Here is a 12,485-nt window from a genome sequence, read left to right on the forward strand (position 1 = left end):
GAGTTGTTGCACAATTGAACTTGCATGATTGAATGAAGTCACATGTTTGTTTACATGCTTAAACACCCACATTGTGCCTTGCATTCTTGTTGGCTACATTGTCTCATGCCTTGCATGCTTATTTGCTTGTTTGCATGGTTTGTGTACCTAGTGTACATCACTTACTTGTATGCTCATGTTGCATGCTAGCTCACATGATTAGGATTGCATTGCATTGGCATGCATGCTCTACCTCTTGACCAAGTCATGATGGAGGTCGAGTCCCTTTGGTTTGTTGGTTTGCATTGCATTTGACATCAAAGTGTGCACCCTTGGTCCCTTGGGCCATCACACATGGAAATGCGCGATTGGTGGTCCGAGAACCAAGGAGCATGTCCCTTTGACTCACTCACATGATAAGAGACATGATTGGTGCATATATGCCTTGAATCGCATTGCCATGCCCTGCCTTGCCCTCTGTTGCTATCAATTGCAGGTTCTGCAGGAACTCTCTGCCGACCGGCAGTGCTAAGTGCCGACCGGCAATCCTCCCTCTGCCGATAGCTTCACCAATGGCCGGTGGCCACATACCACTGCCGGTGGCAATCCTATTCAGCCGTTGGTGTCCCCCAATGTCCAGGGAAGCATTCCTGAGACTTTGGAAGTCTCCAGAGGAGTACATCAAGGAAAACAGAGGCAGCCTAGGCATGGCAGTGCACTTCCGAGCAGGACCGAGCACGCATTGCATCGAGCTCCCTTCTCGAGGCGGTTTACTGTTTTTCCTAGCTTAGTTAGTTTGTTAACTAATTAGGTAATTTGTAATAATTAATTAGCTCGCGAGTTAGTTAATTTGTAATATTTATTTGGCCCCTCCAAGCGAGGGCGAATCTGTAATAAGTGTGGGTGCATGCGTGTGTGTGCATGTCTTCCAATCCCCACTTCTTTCTTCCCTTTTACTTACCTGCTTTGATGGTTAGTAATAGTTCATGTTTAAATTAGCATACCTCATGCTATGCACGTGTGCATCCATACATTCGTCTTGCATGCACCGGGCTCGGTACATCATGCTAATTGCATTTGTACTTCAATTCCAAATTGAATACGTGCATCAATTGACTGCATTTCATATGTCATGCTTAGGTTAGCCGAGCCTGTTCTAAGTACATCCTGTATGTGTTGCATTAGGCAATTTGACATGAACTAGGACCATGCATATTGGCTAACTAGTTTACTGTTTTGGCACGGAGCACGATGTAAGTATTTTTATGCTTTAGCATATCGCATGCGTGTGAATGCTATCATGACAGCATGTTTACCATGTGGCTAGATGCTTATGTGATAAACTGTTTGGATGCCTGTGGGTGAAGGTTGGATTGTCTGAGTTGGAAAAACTCGTTGAAATCCGTGTTTTAGCCTACTTGTGAGTAGCAAAATCCAAAGTGTTTTCCAAAACAAACGGATATGCAATGTTTATTTCCAAATTAGCCAATCTAGTCTATACTTGTGTGCTGTGCGCATAACGTAGTAATTCTAGGCTAATAAACGGGACAAGAACGCATAAAGTTTTCAAAGCTGGATATCACGGTTAGTAGAGGCCGATCTTCGGATCGGGCGAGAGGGGGTGCTCATAGCTGACCTTCCCCAATCGTACCCAAGCTCCCGAGCCGAGGCAACTTTGGCAATGACGGACACGTGGCCTTCGGCACCGAGTCAAGGTTTCCTAAATTCTCCCATTTTAAAATATTTAGGTGGCAACTCTGTATCTGGCAAAGCAGTCCATGTTTGGCACTACTTTTTCAAAAAAATCTGTTTCTCAAAACGATTTGCCGGATTTGGACTCTTTGGTTCAGATTAAGAACCGTGACAACAAATCGAGTCCGAACTGTGGCGAGGGCCCTACGCGAGCGCGTCTACAGCCACGTGTCCGTCATCACCAAAGTTGCCTCGGCTCGGGAACTTGGGTACGATTGGGGAAGGTCACTTCGTGAGCACTGCCGCTCGCCCGATCAAAGATCGGCCTCTACTAACCATGATATCGAGTTTTGAAAACATTATGTCCTCTTATTCCAGTTTATTAGCCTAGAATTACTATGTGATGCGCGCAGCATACAAGTATAGACTGGATCGTCTGAATTGGAACAACACATCTCATGTTTGTTTATTTTGAAAATGGTTTGATGGTGCTACCCGCAAGTAGGCTAAGACGTGGATTTGCCACCCTCGGGTGGGCTTAGAAAACATGATGGTTTGCCACTCTCAAGTGGGCTTAAAACTCACAGTCAATGCGTTATTCCAATTCAGATAATCCAATCTTCACCCACAAGCATTCAGGCAGGTATATCACATAAGCACATAGCCTCATGGTAAGCATGCTATCATGGCAGTCACTCACACACATGTAAGGATGCTAAAGTATAAACACTTACCGAGTACTCCAAGCCAAAACAGAAGCTATGTTAGAAATCCATGCATGATCCTAACTATGTTGAAATGCCTAATGCAACACATGCACGAATGCAACTACAATAGGCTCGGCTATTCTAAAGATAGCATGTGAAATGCTACAACTAACAAGTATTCAACACGGAATTGAAATACAATGCAGTTAGTATGATGCACCGAGCCCGGTGCATGCAAGACAGATGAATGAATACAAATATGCTGTCATAAGTATGCTAATTGAAACATGCCCTAAACTAACCATCATAAGCTGGTAAATAAAAGGGAGAAAGACGTGGGGTTGGAAGCCATACATCACACACACGCACACTTATTACAACAATTGGCCCTCTCTCGGAGGGTCTGAAAGAATATTACACAACCAAAATAAATAACGAATTATTACACAATACTAATTACTTAACAAATGAATTAGGTAAGCAAAGTAAACTAGCATGCTATGCTACCTGCAATGGACTGCCTCAGCTCTGTTCCGAATGGTGAAGGATGCATGCATACTCGGGTCGCCTTGTCGGGAAATTCCATCGTGATGCCTCGTCTCGCCTTTGTGTGCAATTGATTTCAGAAACTTGCAAGAAGCTCCAAGAGGCTGAAACTCCACTCTGGGAAGTTGTGGGAGGGCTGCCGACCAGCCAATGACATGGGAGACCACTACCGACCACCCCTTTGTGGTGGAGACCAAAAAGGGTGGTCGGCCTGCCAGAAAACCTGGTCGGCCGACCACTTTCTGCCCCTGGATTTTGGTTTTCTGCAACACAAAGCAATAGGGAAGCATGGCAAGGTATTTTCAACAAGTGTGGGCTCGACCACTCTCCCTGTCATAGCATAGGCTCTAGGGAGTGTAACCCACGATCCTCGGACCACCAATCACGCATCCCGATGCATGATGGCCGAGGAGTCGGATTGCACGACTTGATGTGACATGAATGCACAAATAAGCATCTAAAGCCAACAACTCTATCATGGATAGTCAAGAGTGTCGGCGACCGGAAATTGAGACACGTTTCGTCACTTTGAGTACGAAACGCCCCTCGTTTCCCGTGTTTGGACTAACCCTACTCCAAACACAATGCAATGAGATGGCATACACAATGCGACTAACATGCAACCCTAAATGCAATGCAACCTAATCATGCTGGCATGTGAGGGATGATATGCACACATGCAACCTAGCATACGCAATGCTATGGACTAAAATGGCATACACAATGCACATGAGCTATATGGCATACACAATGCACACATATGAAGATGGACATACACAAAGGCATAATCAAAGCATACACAATGCGATGGTCAAACATGTAACAACATGAACCAAATGGCATACACAATGCAAGGTGGACTTAAACCAATATGAGTGGACCTCAGCCACACTCAAATCAGTGGCCATATGATGGAAATGAGACAACCGAAATACATGCAAACATGCACGGATGCAAAGGACCGATCCTAAGGCACAACATGCAACTCTAACTAAGCATGGCAAAGGATGAAGTATGGCATGCAAACACACATTTTCCAACTCTAAAACATAATGTACAATGGTCCCGAATCATGCAAACACTTCACACGATGCATGTTAAATGGCCCAAATACCGAAACTAGTAAAGTGCGTTACACTAGAGGTACACAAAGTAATGCACAAATGGAAAAACCAACCCCAAACAGTCCCTAGGTAGGTCCAAGACAGTGGGAAATTGGTCTAAAATGATGACTCAACATGCAAAGAAACGAAGCTCATGCAATGGTCCGAAAACGAGGCATTTATGCACAACTCTCAAACGCATTTAAAGAGGGGAAAACATGACAATATGGCATGCATGTAAGCTCTGAAATATGATGTGCAATGGCCTCAAAACATGAAAACACCTCAGCATATGCATGTAATAGACCTCGAAACTCAAAGCTAAGCATGGATATTGAACTATAAGCATGCAAAATAAGCATCATTCGATCATGAGACGCAAAAATAGAGCTGAGGTAGTCCAAAATATGCACAAAATCAGTTTAAGGCATGGCCAAAAAGTGTTAACATGAAGGGCCAAAACAACATGCAACATAGGCTAGTAAGCATGGTTTACACTACATGTATATGAAGCACATGAGGGGCCACCAAACCAGCCAAAAAAGAAATATGGCATGCCAAAATATGACCAAAAACCCACTGAAACTCAGTCAACACGTGTTAGAATGAAGTGTTCCTTTGAAAGGCCAATGAGAGGGTTGTTCTACACATGTATGATGGACACACAAAATGGCAAAACTACCTCTGGAAAGAGGTTATGAGGGCCCTAAAACTCACTGAAAAGGGCTTGAAATGAGTCCAAGAAGCATGCAAGTGAAGGCCCCTTTGGAAGGCCTTGAAGAGGATTACTCTACACATGCATAATAGACATTCAGCATGGCAAAAAGGGCTCTGGATAGAGCCTATGCAGGTCACAAAACTCACAAAAAGTGGCCTAAAACATGGCTTTGAAACATGCAAATAGGGGCTCCTTTGTAAGGCCAACAAAGTTAGTAAACAAAACAAGGGGTGAGAGGGTCACCCCTCTCTAATTTTGAGGCTCAAAAATACATGTTAGCCACTGAAAATCGGCTGGATTTCAGTGGCTAAAAGGCCAAACCAAGGCCAACACAAATGCTCTAATGCATAGCTCAAAACAAGAGGAAATGAAGCATGCAAGGGGGTAGATAACCCCCAATAGAAAAGTGGCCTTAAACAAATATGTTTAGAAGCTCAAAACAAGACTTTTTTCAGTTTATGACAAAACCTAAATATGCTTGCAAATAGAGCTAAACTATGAAGCAAAATAAGGCTACAAAGAGGGAAATAGAGACTTACCCTTGTAGAGAAGAAGGCTAGCAGCTTCTGGACCAATGTAGCAAGCTTTCAACCTTTGAAAAATCGGAAACTGGTCTCCAAACGGGAAAAATGGCCTACGACCACGAAACGTAACCTACGGCCACTAAGAGATGGTCTACGAGACCTCTCCCTCCCTTCAGGAAGAGAAAACAGGACTTGGTTCGCAAACCGAGGCAATGCACAAAAAGGTTCCGAAGCCCGGAGGCAAGGCTCTCAGCTGAGACTTCGCAACCTCAGAATGAGCACAATATGCAACATCACCGAGCGCTCAGTTGGTGACGTCTGAGTCTTAAGGTTGGTCAAAAATTGGGTGTCTACACTTAAGCCTATTAAATAAGAGTTACCACAACGGCAATCCAACCTAGTTAACTGGAGATCCTAAGATCTAGGTTCAAAGGGACAACCGAATTGTGTGTGACTCATAAGGATCACTGGGGAGTCAAATTCCTACCCATTCCTATGATGAAATAGTGATATCTGTAGCAGTTTAGGTTAAGTAATACTTTTAATGATTCTTATATATAGGAATATCTAGTGGAGTATTGCAGGATACTCTTCATAAGAATTACCTATATAAGTATGAATTGAGCCGGTTCTATGAGATTTGTGAAGGGTTACATTTCTCTAGAGCACTCATGAAAAACTAGGTTGTTCAGGGCCAAAATGAACACAATAGTGAGAACTAAAATGTGTCTAGTAATATACTGTGCGAGTTCTATTGTCTTGGTTTACACAAATTGCTGAACAGTTCAGGACATCATGTATAACAACCCCGACCTTTGATTAGCCACTAAACTATGATTAGGAATGTTTAATGAGTAATTAAGATGAAATTATGAATTTATTGCATGTAGTGCATTAATTGTGTTTGTATCTGTCTGTTGTAGAAATATCTATCTGCGTTTCCATTCTATCTTGCGAATTGAAGGCCTTATCGGCATCCGATCATGAAATTGACTTGATTTACGTGTTAGTTGGAATTTTTAGAACATTATGGTAGGCTTAATTGAAATTCAATTCGGAACGATTAAATTAGAATAATTAATGCCCATTTGATTACTTTAATTAATTACCACTAGGTAAGTCTATATAAGGCTCCTTATGTACTTCAACTTATTCCTTTCTTCATCCTTAAACCTAAACACATAACAAATGCGAGAGAGGAAGAGAGACCAAGAAGAAGAGTAAAGTCAAAAAGACTAAGAGAGAATTGCTATGGGTGATCAAGAATTGGTGATAGTGTGTTGAGCCTAGCTAGAATCTAAAGAGAATTGTGGACTTTAGGTAAGAGATTAACTCACACTTTATGAGTTTAAGTTACCTTATGCATTATTCAAAAAGAATTGAGGCTAAATGGTATAAATGAACATGATTCATGCATGCATGCCCATTTTCTCATGTTTTGAGTTTAATTCCAAGAAATTTTACATGCATGTATTCACTCTAGCATGGTTTTGACAACTGGTCTCATTTCATACCATTTGGCATCAATTAGTCATGTCTTCAAAGTGTAGAACATGAATTAACATATGCATGCTTTGAATACTTATTGTTTAAGATTGGTTTTGAAGAATTGACATGCTTTTGGGGCTTGATGTTGCGAATTGATCTTGAATTCACAAAGTTTTTCAAGTTTATACAAGTTTCCTTGAGTTTTTGGCCCAAAAGAACGTGAATTTTAGCATTGAGTTGAGTTTTGAAGCTTGGGAGAAAATATGGAAATTCCAGATTCTGCCTCTCCGCTCGAGCGACAGATCCTACGCTCGAGCGACCACTTTGTGCTTTGCACCTCCTCTCAAGCGACCAAAAGTTGGCTTGAGCATAAATTGCATTCTCCCAGAAGTTGACACATTTTGCAGACTGCTTGAGCGACAAGAGTTTCACTCGAGTGAAGACCTCATTCTCACGCTCGAGCAACCAATACTTTTGCAAAGTTTACAGACCACTCGAGCAAAGAAAGTTGTGCTCGAGCAACCACTCATATTTTTGAACTGCCGCTCGAGCGAAGGAAGTTGCGCTCGAGCGGGGACCCTATTTTCAACAAATTTGCCTAAGTGTTGAACGGCATGTTTTGACATTCTCATTGCATCCTAGGCATTCCTAGGTCATGGTTAAGATATATTAATGGGAATAAGACGTAGTAACACACCAAGAACGAAATGAAATGAGTTAAGTACAATCCGAGTGTGTGTTTCAATTGTGTATCTGTTATATTTGTGTAGGTCACACGCCGTAAGCTGTTAATCCATTGGTTGCTGTCAAGCTATCTGTGCAACAATTTGTGAGTAATAATTTAGTAAAGTTATGTTTGATATGAAAGTACTTTCTGAACATTATGTTATGATATGAATTGTTTGTGAATGATACAAAGGGCTATTTTATGATTACATGAATGATGATCCATATCTTTGAAATATATTTGTGGTATCCTTAGCAGAGGCCATCGCCCAGGGAACATAATACTGTGGCTTATGGTTATAAGGCCCTCATTTGGGGAAAACAATACCGTGGCCCAGGCCTCTGCCTGGGGAAAACAATACTGCGACCCATATATGAGATATGTTACCTGGTACTGGAGGTTCCATTATGGAACTTGATATGCTTGACCAGACATGACATGTTAATGCTAATGGATGCACCACACATGATTTGAATACGAATAAGAACATAACTCTATTTTTTATATGACTATGCTTATCTCTCTAATTGATAGAATACGAAACTAGACATCATTCATTAAAATTTTTACTCTGTTATTATTCACTGAGCTTCGCTCACTATTTATATTATGTATGTAGGCGACCAGACGCGTGACTAGGCTTAGAGTTGATGACCTGGAGTTCCTGTTTTGTCGGCCAATCATTGTGCCCCCCGAGGAGGTTCCAGAAAGAGTTCAACGGTCGAGTTTTGTAAACCATGACATAAACTTGAGACTTTTGTTATTTTGTGACCAGTTCTTTTGTTCTATATTATGTATAATGATACAGATGAATGATTGTCAATGACGTCATATATGTATATATATATAAACAAGGTTTTAAATTATCTATCCCATGTATGTCTACACAGCTCTATGAATAATGTATGTTTTTGTATTTGCTTCTGCAGCCCGTGATTATGTGTCAATTGTTCAAAGGTCTTTGGTAATCCAAGGATTATTGGCTAGTTACGATGCTGAACTTTCAGGGGCTGGTTTGGGTCGTGACATCATGTTCACCAGTTAGCTAATAAATCCAATAGTGTCTCACAAGGGAAAGTTCAAAGCCAAAAGCTACCTATCTTTTACAGAATATCTTCGATTGTACTCTCTGTAATAAGATTATGTAGTTGCATTTTCTCTCCGTCAAATTCTATTTATGTAGGAGATTGTTGGAATTTATAGGTTTTATAAGCTTATTTTAGACCAACTTTGAGCCGAAATTTGAGTGGGGCCCACACGTCTTTTGGGGTGGGTCCAAAGAGGTGACATGTTCCTTGCTGCATAGCAAGTCACACGCTAAAAACGGAACGTCAAAACCATTTATGAGTGAATGAGAAGTTGACGTCATTTTTTGGGTTCGTTGGAATGGAAAATTAAAGAGTCAAATGTGGGTTACTTGAAATGGTTGCCCCACATTGAAGCTTTAAGAGAGCTTATGTGAGTATATAAGCTCTAGGTGGACAAACTTGGGTTGGACCCCAAGGGACACCCCAAGTTTGTAGAAGAAAAAAGTTATGGACAAAGTGAGCTTTGGCTCAAACCATTACATACGCACACGTGCCTGTAACGCCCTCAAAATAAACCATTGATCATACATTCAAGACATCCATAAACTGAAGAGAATAAAGCATAATTCTATTTATCAGAGTATTCTTACAAGAAATATTACATGTTGACAACAAAAGTAAATGCCCTATAGGCTTATATCTTTCCAAGTCAACACTTGGGTTCAACAAAATAGAGTCTAACTCTTTACACGAAATAAGCCCTTGGCTTGATATATATGAAATACACAAAATAATCACAAAAAGGAAGCCTTCAGCTTCTACAACCTCCCAAGCTACATTCTTGGAGGCGGTATATCACCTGTACCTGAAAATGATGTCCCATATAGGGTGAGCCAACGCTCAGTAGAGATATGCTAAACATAATATGAGCAATAACTAAAACATTAGCATTTGATAAATGTTTAACTCATACAAACCCACGCACAACACAATCTAATTCCATGACAAATATGCCCATATTCATTTTACTTTCCTTTACTTAACCAATTTTTAATTCATAACCATGGCTCAGAACCTGGCCAAACAATTAAATGAGATTACGACTCATATCAAAACACTTCCATACTTCACAATAGATACACATATTTGCTGTATCAATGTCATATTAAAACACTTCCATACTTCACAAATGATACACAGATTTGCTGTATCAATGTCATATTAAAACACTTCCATATTTTACAAATGATACACAGATTTGCTGTATCAATGGAGTCCATCCCCTATCTCCTCCCAAATAATATCCGGTTTAGGAGTCCATCCCCTATCTCCTCCCAAACCGTGGAGTACATCCCCTATCTCCTCTCATACAATGCAATGTATATAAACAATTATCATGTACACGATCAATTAATACACAGATTTGATGTATTATTCCAACCGTCATATTCGATGGCATATTCAACCGATTAGTCTTAATTTACATAATCATCATGCAGTGTCTACAACAATCAAGACTATCCTCCACCGATAGCCCAAAACAATTATTTCTAAACAGATAATAAATGCATCAACAGATAATTTATCAACAATTTCAAAAGTGAACGATTAATAAATCCGACTCCACCATTCCGTCTCATATTAAGCTAATTTCAACATTTCTAACTCAATTTCATATTCCCATAACATTCCCAAATTAATTATATAAATTAATTCATAACAAAAATTAGGGTTTTTCTCATTCCTTCTCAATATTGACCAAAAGGCTCAAATATCAACAACAAACAACATTAACCTCATTTGAGACCCAAAATACACATGTATTGGCCCAAAGAACAAAACCCCTCTTTATACAATTGAAACCCTAACACCCAAAATTACCCAACTTCAACATTATAACAAAATGACCAAAAGTTTATGTCAAAGACCATAAATATGAGTAGCTATCCCTACCTCAAAAGATGAGACCAAATAGAGAAGATGAAGAATTTCGAAATGCTCCAAAACCCAAGATTTTCGGATGGAAATGTAGCCCAAGCCAAGCTCTACACTTTTTATAAAGACACTAAGGTAGAAGATTACTCAAACTAGATCAAACCCTAGAGAGAAGTTGGAGTTTAGAGTGAGGAGCTCTCCAATGGAAGTTTTGAAAAGTTAGAGAGAGAAAGAGTCAAAGAAAAGTTATCCAAAAAGTCACTTTTCGGACTGATATAAAAGTCGCCCCGCTCGAGTGTGGAACTCCCCGCTCGAGCGTCAGACACAGACTCATGCTCGAGCGTAAAAAGCGTCGTTCGAGCGTCGATTGCACACTTCCAAAAGTTTTGCAGTCGATGGTCCCCGCTCGAGCGTGAAAGTAGACGCTCGAACGTCTGATGACCTGCAAAACAAAAATACTGAGAGAAGAATAATCACGCTCGAGCGTCAAAAAGCCTGCTCGAGCGGAGAAACAACAACAAAAGGCCCGCTCGAGCGTCAAAATCCATGCTCGAGCGTGAAGGCCAAGATCTGGGCATCAACTTTTGGTTTTTAAACACAACCAACCTGTTCCTAACCTGCCCAACACAACCCAAGACTCACATATAAAGAGTAAAGGATAGAAATGAGAATATGACAACCACACACTCACAGAACTAAGTTCGGAATACAACAAACAAGGAAAGGGAAAACCGGGATCGCTATATGCCGCTGTCGCCGTCTAGCCAAGCCGTGCTGGGTCGGTTATGGGTTGGGTCCTAACATTAATTTTTTTGACAAAATTCTTGTGGGAAAATTTGAATTTTGCACCAAACAGTTTGAATTCAAATTTTTACTCCCAATTAGTGTGTCTTTTCCGAACTAGTCCGAAATTTCCAAGACTGTTCCCAGACAGATTGAAAATTGTCTCAACAGATTGCATCGGACAGATTCAATTCAAATTCTGCACCTGTTCAGTTTAATATCGACCTGTTCAGTTCAAATTTGAACCTATTCAGATCTGCCAAACAGTCACTAACTTTCCTATAGATTTTTCTTAATCAATTCTTTTCCCCTTTTTGCTTTATATTTGTATTATTTTTCATTTTAGTTTTTAAAGAAATTTCTGAGAGTATAGAACATAGATTCTGGTTTGTCGAAACAGATTATTTTTAGTGCTAATACAATTTGTGAAAGATTGTTGTATCTTGGGAGATAGACGTCATTATTCTGTAAGCACCTGAGCGGAGCGAATCTGTTTTAAGGATAGAGTGTCACACATTCGACTTGATCATTTTTGTTCTTAAGGTGTTTTGGGAAATAAATTCTATAAGTAATTTATTTTGGTTATTTGATTTGTTTCAAGTTATTTTCATTATACACAGAAGATTATTCCAACAAGTGTACATTACGAATAAGATAATTGGGCAGTGGACTAGTTGGTGGCTTGGACTCTAACTCATAAATGTGGTGTGCTTTCTTCTTGCATTGGCTGTAGTTTGTGGATCAATCTAGTCTGAGCAAGGCTCTTAATGCCTACAAGCCCTTCCAGGTCAAAGACTAAAATAACAAGCACTTCAAATAATACAATCTAATAAACTAGTATTATGGCTTCGTTTGGGATGTGGGTTGGTTTTTTGACTTTTTGACTATTTTAACCTAGGGTTAAAAAGTCTCGTTTAGGATGGACTTTTTGACTTTTTAACTTTTGTGAGAAAAAAAATGAAATGATTATGGTTTAGATGTGATAATGGCTATTTTGTCTTTTTGTGACTATTTTAACCCAAAAAGTTTATACCAAACGAGGGCTTAGAAATTTTTCTTCTAAAAACATGTTTCAAAACACAAACTAAACACACTCACAGTTTCTCAAAAAAAGATTTTGGGGAGAGAGTCTAGGGCCTTGTTTGGTTTGCTTTTGAAAGAGTAATTTTGGAGAAATTTTTTCAAAATTTTATTTGGTTTAGTGATTTTGGAAAAAAAAAATTTTAAATCACTTTATCTCTCCTACACATCAATC

This window comes from Camellia sinensis, chromosome 6 (assembly GCF_055761805.1).
Source record: "Camellia sinensis isolate YWXY chromosome 6, ASM5576180v1, whole genome shotgun sequence".
NCBI classification, from domain to species: Eukaryota; Viridiplantae; Streptophyta; class Magnoliopsida; order Ericales; family Theaceae; genus Camellia; species Camellia sinensis.